The 16,769-nt window shown below is 42.9% G+C and overlaps 2 pseudogenes; both read right to left on the bottom strand.

The window, feature by feature from the left end:
- Positions 1–3,968: 3,968 nt before the first annotated feature.
- On the bottom strand, positions 3,969–8,276 carry LOC118400056 (serine/threonine-protein kinase Sgk2-like; annotated as a pseudogene).
- Positions 8,277–8,804: 528 nt separating this feature from the next.
- Positions 8,805–15,568, bottom strand: LOC118399837 (serine/arginine-rich splicing factor 6-like; annotated as a pseudogene).
- Between the last annotated feature and the right edge of the window lie 1,201 nt (positions 15,569–16,769).

Raw genomic sequence — 16,769 nt, 5'->3', positions numbered from 1 at the left:
ATATGCTGGTGCGGTTGGCCCTGGGTTCCTCCGAATGCAAGACAATGCTAGACCTCATGTGGCTGGAGTGTGTCAGCAGTTCCTGCAACAGGAAGGCATTGATGCTATGGACTGGCCCGCTCGTTCCCCAGACCTGAATCCAATTGAGCACATCTGGGACATCATGTCTCGCTCCATCCACCAACGCACCACAGACTGTCCAGGAGTTGGTCTCCATCAGGAGACCATCCGCCACCTCATCAGGAGCATTCCCAGGCGTTGTAGGGAGGTCATACAAGCACGTGGAGGCCACACACACTACTGAGCCTCATTTTGACTTGTTTTAAGGACATGACATCAAAGTTGGATCAGCCTGTAGTGTGGTTTTCCACTTTAATTTTGAGTGTGACTCCAAATCCAGACCTCCATGGGTTGATACATTTGATTTCCATTGATAATTTGTGTGTGATTCTGTTGTCAGCACATTCAACTATGTAAAGAACAAAGTATTTAATAAGAATATTTCATTCATTCAGATCTAGGATGTGTTATTTTAATGTTCCCTTTATTTTTTTGAGCAGTGTATATTACCACCTTTTTCTCCTCCATTTCACGATTATCCAATTGCGATCCATTTACGATCTTGTCCCATCACTGCAACTCCCCAACCTTGCTCGGGAGAGGCGAAGGTCAAGTCATGCGTCCTCCGAAAACATGACCCGCCAAACTATGGGTCTTAACACCCGCCCGCTCAACCCGGAAGCCAGCTGCACCAATGTGGAGGAGGAAACACTGTTCAACTGACGACTGAAGTCAGCCTGCAGGCGCCCTGGACCACCACAAGAAGTCGCTAGAGTGCAATGAGCCCATTAAAGCCCCCGCCCCTGGCCAAACCCTCCCCTAACCCGGACAACGCTGGGCCAATTGTACGCTTCCCTATGGGACTCCCATGTTTTTCATGGTTCCGGCTAGGCCCATTAGATCCAGTGAAGGGAAATCTTAACGCTACAGCATACAATGACATTCTAGATGATTCTGTGCTTCCAACTTTGTGGCAGCAGTTTGGGGAAGGCCCTTTCCTGTTTCAGAATGACAATGACCTTGTGCACAAAGCGAAGTCCATACAGAAATGATTTGTAGAGATCGGCGTGTAAAAACTTGACTGGCCTGCACAGAGCCCTGACCTCAACCCCATCGAACACCTTTGGGATGAATTAGAACTCCAACTGCAAGTCAGGCCTAATCACACAACATTAAAATCATCCAACCTCATTAAATCTGAATGGAAACAAGTCCACGCAGCAATGTTCCAACATCTAGTGGAAAACCTTCCAAGAAGGATGGAAACTGTTATAGCAGGAAAGGGGGGACCAACTCCATATTAATGCCTATGATTTTAGAATGAGATGTTCGACGAGCAGGTGTCCACGTACTTTTGGTCATGCAGTGTATTTGCAACTGCTCGGATAAAAAAAATCTTGGTCGACCAACAGCCTATTGACCAAACAATAGACCAGTCGACTAAATGAGGTCAGCCCGAAATAACCTGTCGATCCGTCTTTAAAGCCAATGGGACTGTCATCAAACGCTTTTAGCTCTTGCTTTTTTACTCATTGTATTGATGAATTTCATCATCGACAATACTCCGCAAACTCAATGTGCAATCAAATGTTATATGAATGCTTCCTTCCAGGGAAACCGAGGTCTGTCCTCAGCTAGGTGCTCACTTGGATTTATGTCAAGCTTTGACTCAGTGCCAGTGCCTAGTCATTACTTGATTACTTTATTGTATCACTATGATAACGCTATGATGTCCAATGTGTAAGACGAGTGTGAGACATCTCATCTCCTGTATTTACTCTAGTGCCCCTTACATCTATGGTAAACATCGGGTAACAACTCAGGGGAGTGTTTTGAGCAGCTCCAGTACCAAGGGGTCCTGAGGATGGATACATGTGATGAGGTGGAGGTCAAGGTGCCAGTCGATATGATATACACAGATGTCCCGGACAGAGTGATTGAAGTGCTGCAGGACATCTACCCAGCCGCTAGCCAACTAGAGCAAGAGCTTCTCCAGAGTGTCTCTGCCAGAGCCATTGTAAAAGCGGTCTTGCAGCAGATCAATGCAGCTCTGTCTAGGGCCCTCCAAATAACCTGCTTATATCGTAATTACTTACTATGGTGGGATCTGCCAAGCACTATAGCGAAGATGGGTTGGCAGCTGTTGAGGGCCATGGAGTTCCTTTGATCAGCCCTTCAGCAGACATCTGTGGTAATGAGGAAGGAAGTAGACCATTCAAATGTCGTTCTAACATTTTCCTTTGTGTCATGTCAGTGAAACTGAGGAGTATCTCCAAAGGGATCAACAGAGTAACAAGGGAGCACAACAAGAGCACAGGCTACTTTTTGAACTGCCATCTTCTAGTCAGCAGTGGAAGCTGGGTCTAGTACAGTTTCTGAACCCTCTAGGGAGATCACTGAGGTCAGGGAAGTCCTTCAGTCAGAATCAGACAATCCTCTAACATTGGGGCAATTCTCTACAACGTTGGGTTCATGTCGCAGGAAGGACGTGTTGATAAAGGCTTGTCCAAGGCTTGTTCCAGGACAACTTCTTTAGCACCACTTTCTCAATTGATGAGACCCAGAAGACTGTCGCTACTATGAGCACTTCTGGAAGTGACAGGGGTACTAGCATTATCACTACCACAGAAACCCCACTGCAGAGTCTGCACCACCAGGAAGGAGGTCTCTTCAGAGAAAAGAGTGTCCGAAAGTGACAGAAACAGCCTTGCAACCTGGTCAGATGCAGAGGGATTTAGTACTGCAGAAATGGCTGTATTGGAGCTAATGGAGAGGATGGTGCTCAGCCGGGAGGATGTAGCATCCGGAGCCTGGAGAGCCTCCTCTCCTCTAGTTGTCTCCGTCTTCACACTGACAATTTAGTCAACCAGCTGTACGATCTTTTGAGTGTAAACAACACTTTTACTGCTCTGCCGAAGTCCAAAATAACAGGGGAACTCAAGGGAGGGTTCTCTATAGATGGCATATGCTCTCACCGAGAGATCTACACTCAACAAAAATATAAATGCAACATGTAAAGTGTTGGTCCCATGTTTCATGCACACACAAAAAAATCCCAGAAATGTTTCATACGCACAAAAAGCTTATTTATTTCAAATGTTGTGCACAAATGTGTTTCCATCCCTGTTAGTGAGAAGCTCTCCTTTGTCAAGATAATCCATCCACCGGACAGGTGTGGCATATCAAGAAACTGATTAAACACCATGATCATTACACAGGTGCACCTTGTGTTGTGGACAATAAAATGCCACTTTACAATGTGCAGTTTTGTCAAACAAAATAATGTCTCAAGTTTTGAGGGAGCGTACAATTGGCATGCTGACTGCAAGAATGTCCTACCAGAGCCGTTGCCAGAGAATTTAATGTTCATTTCTCTACCATAAGCTGCCTCCAATGTTGTTTTAGAGAATTTGGCAGTACATCCAACCGGTCTCACAACCACAGACCCTGTGTAACTACACCAGCCCAGGACCTCCATATCAAACTTCTTCACCTGCACCTTCACCTAAGGAATTTCTTTCAATTGACTGATTTGCTTATATGAACTGAAACTTTGTCAAATCTTAGAATTTGTTGCATGTTGAGTTTATATTTTTGTTCAGCATAGCCTAATAAAATAATCCCCATAAAAATCTGCCAGTTTTAAGCAAGCGATATTCATTTCTTTTTTTCATTGGATGCATCTCAATCCACCACATCGGCCTATGTAACAATTTCACATCTGTGGTGAAAGGTGGCAGAGCTAGAACGGTGTCAGACCATGAAACATCCTGAAAATCAGTCTTCTCACAAAGTCGTCTGTAGTGTCCAAACAGTTTAGCCTAAATGTAGTTAAATTACTTTTTTTTTTTTTAATGTATCATATATATTTTGTGCTACAAAAATATCCCGGTTTTTCATTTCCAAAATCTGGTCACCTCATTTTATGTTTATTTCTGAGGCTACCATATACATATTGAAGTATACAGATTTTCAATGATTTTCTTGAGATATGCATGGTAAACCCACAAATAACAGAACCAAATATTTATTATAACATCCAAACTGATGCCACATGTTAACAATTAACTCCCCATTCATATATTTCAGGGAATGATTTATCTATTATTGCCTTGAAAGTCCTAGCCTATTTGCATTTTTTTTCTTTATTTGCATTGTTCATTTCTGCATGAGATACAATAATAGCTTTACAAATACAATTACAAAGTAATCGAAGAGCCAATGCATTAGGGGTGCATTTTAACAAAGTGGGCGGGAGAAGTTTGGTTCTTTTGGGTGGCAGCAATGTAGAATCTGAATGTCCTACACTAGAGGAAGTTGTCATCACTGGAGACATAGGAGAAGCCAGTGAAAGCATTTGGGCTGCTGGTTGATAAGTTGGAGAATTCAGGGGTAACCCCCACAGAGCCTGACACCATCTCTTTGGTGAACTCTGGATCAATATGCTGCATGTTGCATGCTGGGCCTTTCTGTTGGGACAAAAGGTTTAGCACAGCAGAAAACACTGAATGAATGTCATATTAATTGTGTATATATGTTATGGATCGAAATCCGACGAAAAACAATACTGAAATCAAATTTGTTTTACACACTTACCACGTTGGGGTTGTACGGAGGTTTGATTCTCCGATGGTAAAGGTCATCCCAGTTTATCGGCGAGAAAAAAGTATGGTTTTTAACTTCGAGCTGCATGTGAAAGACAAAAAGATTTTCAAGGCTCAATGCAGCCGTTTTTTTATCTTGATATCATATCATTTACTGGGTAACAATTAAGTACCTTTCTGTCATCGTTTTCCTTTCAATTTGTAAAAAATAAACCAAAATAGCTCTTTTAGCAAAAAAAAAAACGATTTCTCAAGCAACAATTTTGCTTGGACTGTCTGGGGGTGGTCTGCGTGAGGGGCCTAGTTGGAGGGGCCTAATTGGAAGGATATGTAACCTGAAAACTAGCTGTTATTGACAGGGAGGTTTGAAACTCTCTTTGTTATTCGTCTATTAACTCATACTGCCTGTGGTTTATGAGTCAACCCACGTATCACTATCAGAGGACACCTGGACCACCTATTGAGATGTGCCTTTTGTTAAAGACCCGTTTTGCCTCGTTGGCACTACTTTCAAAACTATTGGCTGAAGTTATACAAAAGCTCTGGAGCATCCCTTTAAGTAAACCAGATGATAAATGAGGTTCTAGTGATTCTAGAGTGGGTCTGTGTGTATGTGTCTGCACGTGCGTTAACTCTAGGAAAGAGAGAGAAAGTCGACTGTCCGGTGAGGACATCCTCATCCTGCGTATTGTGACAAGTTCACTCACGAAGTCTGCGATAGCACCCAGCCTGCGATGCTGGTCTTTCTGTAGGAGGCCCATCAGCAGGTCACACGCCACAGAGCTGGCCCCCCCTGGCACACTCAAGGGCCTGTGGAGGATGTTGTCGTACATCTCAGACATATCCTGGCTATAGAAGGGGGGCTGGAAGGAACAGAGGACAAAATGAGTTGATACTCACAATGAGGTGTGGCCGACTTGGTTTGGAGAATGATAAATACATTACTATAGTACGCAGAACCATAATTCATTACAGAAAAGTGCATGTGACTAGGCCTTTCAGAGGGTATGCTCACCAGCCCATATATCATCTCATAAAGTACAGTTCCCAGACACCACCAGTCTACCGTGTGGTCATAGGGCTGCTGTTTCAACACCTCCGGAGCCAAATACTACAGAGCAAAAGGCGGTGTCAGTGGATACAGTGACTAAGGGAAATGGGGGGGACTGTAGGATATACAATAGAAATCAAAACTTACCTCTGGGGTTCCACAGAAAGTGGAGGTGGTGGACTCCGGGTCTATCCCCTCTTTACACAAGCCAAAGTCAGTCAACACAACATGGCCCTGGAGAAGGTCCAAATCAAAACATCAGGGTGACCTTGTTCAACCCACGGAGAACTAATATAACGATAGTCGAGAATTCATGATATACATACACTTACCTCAGAGTCTAACAGTACATTTTCAGGCTTCAAGTCTCTACAACAGAGAAAATTGTGTTTTTTTTTTAAACAGAGAACCTTCTGTACAGCCTAAAGGCTCTGCTGACAGAATGACCTTCCACAGAGGGAGCATAGGAAACCAGCAGAGAACATGTGGGTTTACTGTGAATGACCTGTGAATGCTGTTAAGTGGGTGAGACTTAGTTGTCAACATTGTTGAAAGGGTGTGACTGACCTGTAAACAATGTTGTGCGAGTGTAAGTAGCCGATGGCACTGGCCAACTCAGCCGTGTAGAAGCGAGCCCTTGGCTCTGAGAAGCAGTGCTCTCTCTGAAGGTGATAGAAAAGCTACAGCAGAATATCCAAAGTAGAAGGAAATTAAATAATTTTTAAAATCTCTTGTACAAGAGCCTATGTCTTTACTCTGTACATTACCTCTCCTCCATTGACGTAATCCATGACAAAGTAGAGCTTCTCTGGGGTCTGGAACGAGTAGTGGAGCCCCACCAGGGAGGGATGTTTCATACTCTTGAGCAGCACATTCCTCTATGCCATGATGTTCTTTTGCTTCACATGGAAGAATCCAGTGGCAAATAAATACAGCAATTGTGAATCATTATTGTTAAACCGACTCCTACCGACAGCATGTTTAGTATCTTTCCCCCCAAAAATCGACTGTTATATTCGGAATTATGTGAAACTCTGCGTGGAACCTCTTTTTTCCTCAGTATGATTTTTTTCTGCAGCACTTTCACAGCATAGAACTTGTTGTCGGATTTCAGTTTGGCAAGAAGAACCTGGGGACGCAACAACATTGATTAATAATAAGGTAATAACACAAAGTAAAGTATATAAACTGTTGGTTATACACCAACAGCATTTTTTTTGTCAATTTAGAGAACACTGCCAAAGATGACCATACCTTCCCAAATGTTCCTTTCCCAATTATAGCCAGGATTTCAAAGTCTGATGGCTTGGCACTAAAACGTAAGAGGGAATTGTGTGGGAGAAAGAGGGAAATGGCTTTAGTAGCAAACTGTACAATAGTATACAGTGTGTCTTTAGATTTTAAAATGTATAGGCAAGGCTTTGCTGGTATCTCTTTGTTCTGTGGGAAGCCTTTCCATGTCACCCACAGATATCACCAATACCAGTGTAGTTGCCAAAATAGTGACACATCCTCGGGGTTCTGTCAACAAGTTAAATCATGTCAATAACAGAGGATCTGCTATATTTTTTTGGGGGGGGGGGGGTGAGAACCATGATAAAACCTGGGAGGGTCATCTCTCGATCAGACCGCATGCTGGTGTTGATAACAATAACATCATGGTTGTGATGTTTCCTCTGTCAATGACTATCCACTGAGTGTTGGCTATATGCTGCAGGTGCTGGATTACAGAAAATAGCTAGAGAGAGACATGGGTTTACTCATTACTCATTCCTCATTCTTTACTCATTCACATTGCTTATTATCATAAAGCCTGGTTACTCACTGGTGATTGTGTGAGTGACCAAGGTTGACATCAATGGAGTTTGCTGATTGAAGCTGTGAAGCAATTTGAGGAGACAATATTACTGTGCTAAATGGTTTGAAGTGAACAATGCCATGTTCACTGATTCGATTGATTGTAGAGGGGACAAATAATAGGTATACAAATGAGGAACCATCACACACCCATGTCATTTTGTGAAAATAAAAGTGATTGGAAAATATACATTCAAATATACCTGACTCCAATTATCCATGTCTCTTTTCTGTGCCTATCAGGGTGGGAGTCAAAGGCATTTGAACAGAAATTGATTATTTATTTGTACCATCAAATATGAGTGAGCTCAAAATAACTTATACATTTCATTTAAATACTGACTTGAAACCTAGACACTCTTTGCTAGAAATCAATAAAAGTCAGCAGTATACAAAAAAAAATGTACAAAATGTAACTGTAAAATAAACAATACATGAGCATTAAGTTGGTCAAGGATCTTACCCTCTTGTGTGTAGAGGACTTTTTTTCCTCAGGTTTTCTCAGGTAGGCTATTTGGTATTCTGTCCTCGCAAGAATCTGTGACTTGCCAAATAACCTACAGCTTATTTTCAAGTCTCAGATAAATATGTATCTTTGGCCAAGTCTTATGTCCAAAAATCTACGAGAAAACAGTGTAAATTCAGAGAAGATTCTCGGGTATGTAAAAGTGTAAGAAATGGATTGATGCTGGACATCCAGAGCACTGACGCAAACTCGTTTGCACACAACAGGTTGTATCACTGTAAACAAGTACTACGCAAACCCACATGGTAACATGTGGCATGTATACAGAGTTGATACGCTCAAACTACTAATTCAAAGGTGCATTAACCAAGAGGGCCCAGGAATGTAATACTGTAGCTTAGTTGTCTCAACATTTTTCCTTTTGAAACAAACCAAACTGCACATATTATTTGACACACTGCGTGTCCGCCCACATTTTATTGCAATTAATTAGGTACATCGTATTATGGTGACCATTTCAAATAATACAGTCAAAGCCAAACATGTCAAGACTGTTTATAAACATGAGTGTTTAACACATTTTAAAAAAAAAATTTAAAGACTTATTTCCACCCCTAAATCAGATATCTCAGAGCAAACAGTGACATGATTTCCCATACATCTTCTTTGAAAATAGCCATAGTAATGCTGTATGTCAGTCAATACTCAAATGCTCAAAGGACAACTGTCTAGACTATACAGACAGCATCAACTACACCAATGGTCCTTCTGTAGCTCAGTTGGTAGAGCATGGCGCTTGTAACGCCAGGGTAGTGGGTTCGATTCCCGGGACCACCCATACGTAGAATGTATGCACACATGACTGTAAGTCGCTTTGGATAAAAGCGTCCGCTAAATGGCATATATTATTATTATTATTATAATAGGAAAGAAACCAATAAATAAACCAACAAACCTGCCAAATGTATAAACGAGCAAAATTAATCAAAACATTTCAGAGAAAGTAACTGAATCATAAGGAGAACAATTTATATGGGAAAAGATTGTTGGGTGATTGTTGGATCTTCATTTCCTTCCATTTTAGATTTGTCAAGATAGGTAGATGGCAAGGTATTATTTTAATGCCATAGCAATCACGATTTGATAATGGAATACCAGAGATTCAATGAAGCAACGCAGACGGTGTTGACATTTAAAATTAGAAGTAAGGATTAATTTCCTCTTGAAAGACCAACATCAACCAGTATCTTTAACATGACGCATAAGCAATCTCAGAAAGATAAGGAAACTGAGAACAACTCGGGAGTGACGCAGCGGTCTAAGGTACTGCATTTCAGTGCTAGAGGCATCACTACAGACCCTGGTTCGATTCCAGGCTGTATCACAACTGGCCGTGATTGGGAGTCTCATAGGGCAGCGCACAATTGGCCCAGCGTCGTCCGGGTTCGGGCTTGGCCGGGGGTAGGCAGTCATTGTAAATAAGAATTAGTTCTTAACTGACTTGCCTAACGGTTCAATAAAAAAATACTACGCATTCTATAGTCATCTACAATCTTTCAGCCTGGTTCTCAACACTTGGAATCACAGCCAAGTGCTCAGAGAGGGACAAATTGAAACACTTGTAGCTGCATTCGAGCCGTGATTTCTTTGGTGGTGCTAGAGCGGGAATTGGAACGGGTCTGGGACTTAGAGTGGGACTTCTTCACGGATCGAGAACAGGATTTGTGGTCGGATCTGGTGCAAGAGTGCTGTTCACAGCATGAGAGTGACCGGTGGAGGACAAACACACAGGAATTTAAACTAGGTCTTGTATTTGTGTAGTTGGCTTGTAAAGTATGTGTGCTTGTCAGTATGCTGCTGTGTTACATTGAAATTTCCCCTCTGGGATGAACTATGTATTAATCTATGCAACTATCCCAGCCACGTGAAGTATTGGAGTTCTTGGGCAGGGCAGATGCAATTTGGTCAGTGTTATTTCCGTGAGAGTGACCTGGAGTAGCTGCCAGAACATCTGCAGCTCCTTCTGCGAGAGCGACGTCTGTTACGAGACCTGGGAGATCAAACACATTGTAAGCCTGGATAAATTACCAGCTTTGGTACTAGAATGATAGCAAATGAAACCTGCAACACCTTCCACATTCGGGCACTAAGGACCCAATGCCTGCATTTCTGAGGTGATGTAAGTCCAGACTTAGAGCAGCTGCCAGAAGAGGAGCGTCAGCGGCGAGGCTTGTCCTCCACCAGGCAGATCTTCCTCCCATTGATGTCAGTGCTGTACAGCTTGTCCAGGGCCCTCGTCATGTCCGAGCGTGATCGGAACTCAATCACCCCCTCATTGGTCCACTCCTTATGGGCGTCGGCATAGGTCCCCTCACCAGCTTGGCGCATGAAGTCCTGTCAACCAAATAAAAAGGGTGTGCTTGTAACATGTGCTGTTTTGTTTCGGAACCCAGTTTTCAGAGAAGGACGGATAAAATATAAATGGAGACTTGAGCGCTCACCTTTAGGTCCTGCCAGCTGCAACGACAAGAGAGGTTCTTCACAATAAGGCGGTACTCTGTGCGTGCAGGTGGCCCGTACTTGTCCCGGCCAGTGCGGCTTCGGCTGCTGTAACCACTACTATCTTTAAAAGAACACTGAACAGACAGTATGGCACAGGGGGGAGTCTACAGAGGCTACACTGGGGGTGAAAACTCAAGGGGGGGCTACTAGAACTGATCCTTGGACGTTTATCCCTGTGTGGACCAGGCCACTAGCCCCTTAACATGATTGCTCAAATAAGTGATGTGGTCTAACATTGCCCTGGCAGAGGTAGTAACACATACATTCAGCCAATGTACATCTGAGCATCATGGCAGTTACAGGAAATGGACAGCATTCCCGCTCTTTCCCCATTTCTCTGATTCATCGACCTCATTTATTCTTCTGTACAAAAAAGTTATACATCACAACACTTAAATGGGGGAGAAAATATGTACGACTACCAACTGATACCACAGTAGCTGGCAGAAATGTACCAGTCCACAGATACCATTTAACTTCCAACTGAATGCAAACTGCTCTCTTATGTAACAGTCAACTAACACAGACGCCAACATGGCTTCAACCTTTGGCCATATTTATTTTTAACAGAAAAACTAGAAATGGTATTCCTCACCATCACCTTGGTCTATTGGCAAAAGGCTGCTGTCTTCATGGCTTCCGGTAAGGTCAGCCAAGAGGTCATACGTCAAAGGTCACACAGACATTAAGGTGAAAGCCAAGGCCAAACGGGACAGACATCATAGCCAGTCATCATCAGTCATCTTAGCCTAAAGGTCAACAGATTCAGCCCACAGTGGACTCTTTCAAATTGAAACACCCAAGGACTTTGTTAAGATGGTGTAATGAATCTACACTGCTCCAAAACATACAGGGAACACTAAAATAACACATCCTAGATCTGAATGAATTAAATGTTCTTATTAAATACTTTTTTCTTCACATATTTGAATGTGCTGACAACAAAATCACACGAAAATGATCAATGGAAATCAAATTTATCAACCCATGGAGGTTTGGATTTGGAGTCATACTCAAAATTAATGTGGAAAACCACACTACAGGCTGATCCAACTTTGATGTAATGTCCTTAAAACAAGTCAAAATGAGGCTCAGTAGTGTGTGTGTGGCCTCCACGTGCCTGTATGACCTCCCTACAACGCCTGGGCATGCTCCTGATGAGGTGGCGGATCGTCTCCTGATGGATCTCCTCCCAGACCTGGACTAAAGCATCCGCCAACTCCTGGACAGTCTGTGGTGCAACGTGGCGTTGGTGGATGGAGCGAGACATGATGTCCCAGATGTGCTCAATTGGATTCAGGTCTGGGGAACGGGCGGGCCAGTCCATAGCATCAATGCCTTTCTCTTGCAGGAACTGCTGACACACTCCAGCCACATGAGGTCTAGCATTGTCTTGAACCCAGGGCCAACCGCACCAGCATATGGTCTCACAAGGGGTCTGAGGATCTCATCTCGGTACCTAATGGCAGTCAAGCTACCTCTGGCGAGCACATGGAGGGCTGTGCGGCCCCCCAAAGAAATGCCACCCCACACCATGACTGACCCACCGCCAAACCGGTCATGCTGGAGGATGTTGCAGGCAGCAGAACGTTCTCCACGGCGTCTCCAGACTCTGTCACGTCTGTCACGTGCTCAGTGTGAACCTGCTTTCATCTGTGAAGAGCAGAGGGCGCAAGTGGCGAATTTGCCAATGTTGGTGTTCTCTGGCAAATGCCAAACGTCCTACACGGTGTTGGGCTGTAAGCACAACCCCCACCTGTGGACGTCAGGCACTCATACCACCCTCATGGAGTCTGTTTCTGACCGTTTGAGCAGACACGTGCACATTTGTGGCCTGCTTGTGGTCATTTTGCAGGGCTCTGTCAGTGCTCCTCTTGCTAGGTAGCGGTCCTGCTGCTGGGTTGTTGCCCTCCTACGGCCTCCTCCACGTCTCCTGATGTACTGGCCTGTCTCCTGGTAGCACAGCACCTCCATGCTCTGGACACTACGCTGACAGACACAGCAAACCTTCTTGCCACAGCTCGCATTGATGTGCCATCCTGGATGAGCTGCACTACCTGAGCCACTTGTGTGGGTTGTAGACCACCAGCATTCAAAAGTGACCAAAACATCAGCCAGGAAGCATAGGAACTGAGAAGTGGTCTGTGGTCACCACCTGCAGAACCACTCCTTTATTGGGGGTGTCTTGCTAATTGCCTATAATTTCCACCTGTTGTCTATTCCATTTGCACAACAGCATGTGAAATTTATTGTGAATCAGTGTTGCTTCCTAAGTGGACAGTTTGATTTCACAGAAGTGTGATTGACTTGGAGTTACATTGTGTTGTTTAAGTGTTCCCTTTATTTTTTGAGCAGTGTATATTATTTAGTATACATTGCATCTATATTCTTTAGTATACATTAAAGCTAGGCTATTTTAATCTAAGAAGCAGGCAGTGGGTGCATTAAGATTATACCAATGCATGTACCAAAGCAAGCAGCATAGCAGAAATGTAAACACTACATTTTACATGCCCAACCCTTAATTTTTAGTTTTTTTTAACTAGGCAAGTCGGTTAACAAATTCTTAGTTACAATTAGGACTTACCGGTGAACATTGGGTTAACAGCCTTGTTCAGGGGCAGAATGACAGATGGGGATTAGATCCAGCAACATTTCGGTTACTGGGGTGGCAGGTAGGCAGATCTGTGGGTAAAACGTGTTAAACAGCAGCATTGTTAGAAACCCGTAAGCATTTCACTGTTAGTCTACACCTGTTGTTTACGAAACATAGTGACAAATACAATTAGATTTGTCAAATTGTATTTTTCAAGCGCTAAAAAATTGCTTAAAATCCGCAATGGCTTAAAAGAATTTTGGCAAACAAGACACTGCATACATCCAAATATTATTCTAACATTCAATCTTGTGCTTCATTAAAATTGCAATTATAAGGCTAAAGAGAGGAGGTACTATTTCAGTGGCCCTACAAATGACAAGGAACAGGTAGCTAACGTTAAGTGTTGTTCATGACTTTACTGCCCCCTGCTGGAACTCTCCATCATCACACCTGATAAAAAAAGAAGTAAATCATGTAATTTTGCTGCAGTTATACATACAACTTCTCAGAGAACACTTACTACGTCCACCTCCGCCAGCACCGTATACACCACGGTCCATCCGCCGGGCCTCGAGCGTGCTCAATGACAAGTCGTTCACCGCACAAGTATGCCCCGTTCAACATTCGATCGTGCACGTGAGCGAGAAGACGGAGCAATTATTGCTGACAGTAGGTCTACTGTGTTGGCTAAATCAACAACAGCTGACTAACCAACTAACCGCTGTACTGCATTAGTAGTCGCCATTTTGCCCATACGATCCTAATGTTAGCTAGTTGGGGGCAGTATTGAGTAGCTTGGATGAATAAGGTGCCCAGAGTAAACTGCCTGTTACTCAGGCCCAGTTGCTAATATATGCATATTATTCATATATTTGGATAGACAACACTCTGAAGTTTCTAAAACTGGTTGAATGATGTCTGAGTATAACAGAACTCATATGGCAGGCAAAAACCTGAGAGAAAATCCAACCAGGAGGTGGAAAATCTGAGGTTTGTAGTTTCCCAATCGAATATACAGTGTCTATGGGGTCAAATTGCACTTCCTAAGGCTTCCACTAGATGTCAACAGTCTTTAGAACCTTGTTTGATGCTTCTACTGTGAAGGTGGGGGGAATGGGTCTGTCAGAGTGGCATGAGCTGACCACGCGCGTTCACGTGAGAGCGACCTGCGTTCCATTACATTTCTAAAGACAAAGGAATTCTCCAGTTGGAACATTATTGAAGACTGTTAATAATATCCTAAAGATTTATTCAATACTTCGTTTGACATGTTTCTATGGACTGTAACAGAACTTTTTGACTTTTCGTCTGGCCTGCGTGTCATGAATTTGGATTACTGGGCTAAACGCGCGAACAAAAAGGAGGTATTTGGACATAAATGATGGACTTTATTGAACAAATCAAACATTTATTGTGGAACTGTGATTCCTGGGAGTGCATTCTGATGAAGATCATCAAAGGTAAGTGAATATTTATAATGTTATTTCTGACTTCTGTTGACTCCACAACATGGTGGATATCTGTATGCCTTGATTTGTTGTCTGAGCGCTGTACTCAGATTATTGCATGGTGTGCTTTTTTGGTAAAGCTTTTTTGAAATCTGACACAGCTGTTGCATTAAGGAGAAGTGTATCTATAATTCCAATTATAATAGTTGAATCTTTTATCAATGTTTATTATGAGTATTTCTGTAAATTGATGTGGCTCTGCAAAATCACTGGATGTTTTGAAACTACTAAACATAACGAGCCAATGTAAACTCAGATTTTTGTATAGAAATATGAACTTCATCAAACAAAACATACATGTATTGTGTAACATCAAGTCCTATGAGTGTCATCTGATGAAGATCATCAAAGGTTAGTGATTAATCTTCATCTCTATTTCTGCTTTTTGTGACTCCTCTCTTTGGCTGGAAAAATGACTGTGTTTTTCTGTGACTAGGTGCAGACCTAATATAATCGTTTGGTGTGCTTTCATCGTAAAGCCTTTTTGAAATCGGACAATGTGGTGGGATTAACAACAAGTTTATCTTTAAAATGGTGTAAAATACTTCTATGTTTGAGGAATTTTAATTGTGTTGTTTTGAATTTGGCACCCTGCACTTTCACTCGCTCCCATTAGCGGGATTCATGCCATAAGAATTAAAATGGTATCCATCCTTCAGATCAACCTCCAGTAGTTTCCCGTAACCGCAAAAAAACCTTTGGATGTCTTTCTCACGAACATGTATCTCAATCTGCCGACTTAGAGACGCGGCATTTTGGCCAATAGTTGTAATACTGTTATATAAGTATGGAGGCCCAGGACACACCTTGGCATTTTGTCTGGATAAATCCCAAATCACTCCCTACCCCTTGGCTCTCCATTTGCGCACCTCATTAGATTAAGCAAAGCAGTGCGACAAAAACAACAGAGTTACACAATCAAACATTCAGTCAATAACACAATAGAAAATCTATGTACAGTGTGTGCAAATGTAGAAGAGTAGGGAGGTACGGCAATAAATAGGCCATAGTGGAAAAAATAATTACAATTTAGCATTAACACTTGAGTGATCGATGAGCAGATGATGATGTGCAAGTAGAGATACTGGGGTGCAAAAGAGAAAGAGGATAAGTATCAATATGGGGATGAGGTAGTTGGGTGTGCTATTTACAGATTGGCTGTGTACAGGTACAGTGATCGGTAAGCTGCTCTGACAGCTGATGCTTAAAGTTAGAGAGGGAGATATAAGACTCCAGCTTCAGTGATTTTTTCAATTCGTTCCAGTCATTGGCAGCAGAGAACTGGAAGGAAAGGCGGCCAAAGGAGGTGTTGGCTTTGGGGATGACTATATACCTGCTGGAGTGCGTGCTACAGTTGGGTGTTGCTATGGTGACCAGTGAGCTGAGATAAGGTGGGGCTTTACCTAGCAAAGACTTATAGATGACCAGGAGCCAGCGGGTTTGACGACGAATATGTAGTGAGGGCCAGTCAACGAGAGCATACAGGTCACAGTGGTGGGTAGTATATGAGGCTTTGGTGACAAAACAGATGGCACTGTGATAGACTGCATCCAATTTGCTGAGTCGAGTGTTGGAGGATATTTTGTAAATGACATCGCTGAAGTCTAGGATCGGTAGGATAGTCAGTTTTACGAGGGTATGTTTGGCAGCATGAGTGAAGGAGGATTTGTTGCGAAATAGGAAGCCGATTCTAGACTTAATTTTGGATTGGAAATGGTTAATGTGAGTCTGGAAGGAGAGTTTACAGTCTAACCAGACACCTAGGTATTTGTAGTTGTCCACGTATTCTAAGTCAGAACCGTCCAGAGTAGTGATGCTAGTCAGGAGGGAGGGTGCGGGCAGCAATCGGTTGAAGAGCATGCACTTAGTTTTACTAATATTTAAGAGCAGTTGGAGGCCACGGAAGGAGTGTTGTAATGGCATTGAAGCTCGTTTGGGGGTTTGTTAACACAGTGTCCAAAGAAATATCAGACTTCAGACTTTAGTGGGTTCAAGACAACTGGCAATGGAAAAAAAACGAGCTCCAACTGGGAAAATTCATTTTGAATGGTCATTCAACTCG

The sequence above is a fragment of the Oncorhynchus keta genome, chromosome 21 (genome assembly GCF_023373465.1).
Source record: "Oncorhynchus keta strain PuntledgeMale-10-30-2019 chromosome 21, Oket_V2, whole genome shotgun sequence".
NCBI classification, from domain to species: Eukaryota; Metazoa; Chordata; class Actinopteri; order Salmoniformes; family Salmonidae; genus Oncorhynchus; species Oncorhynchus keta.
Note: the sequence above shows the minus strand (reverse complement) of the source record. Positions and strands in the feature narration are given on the sequence as shown.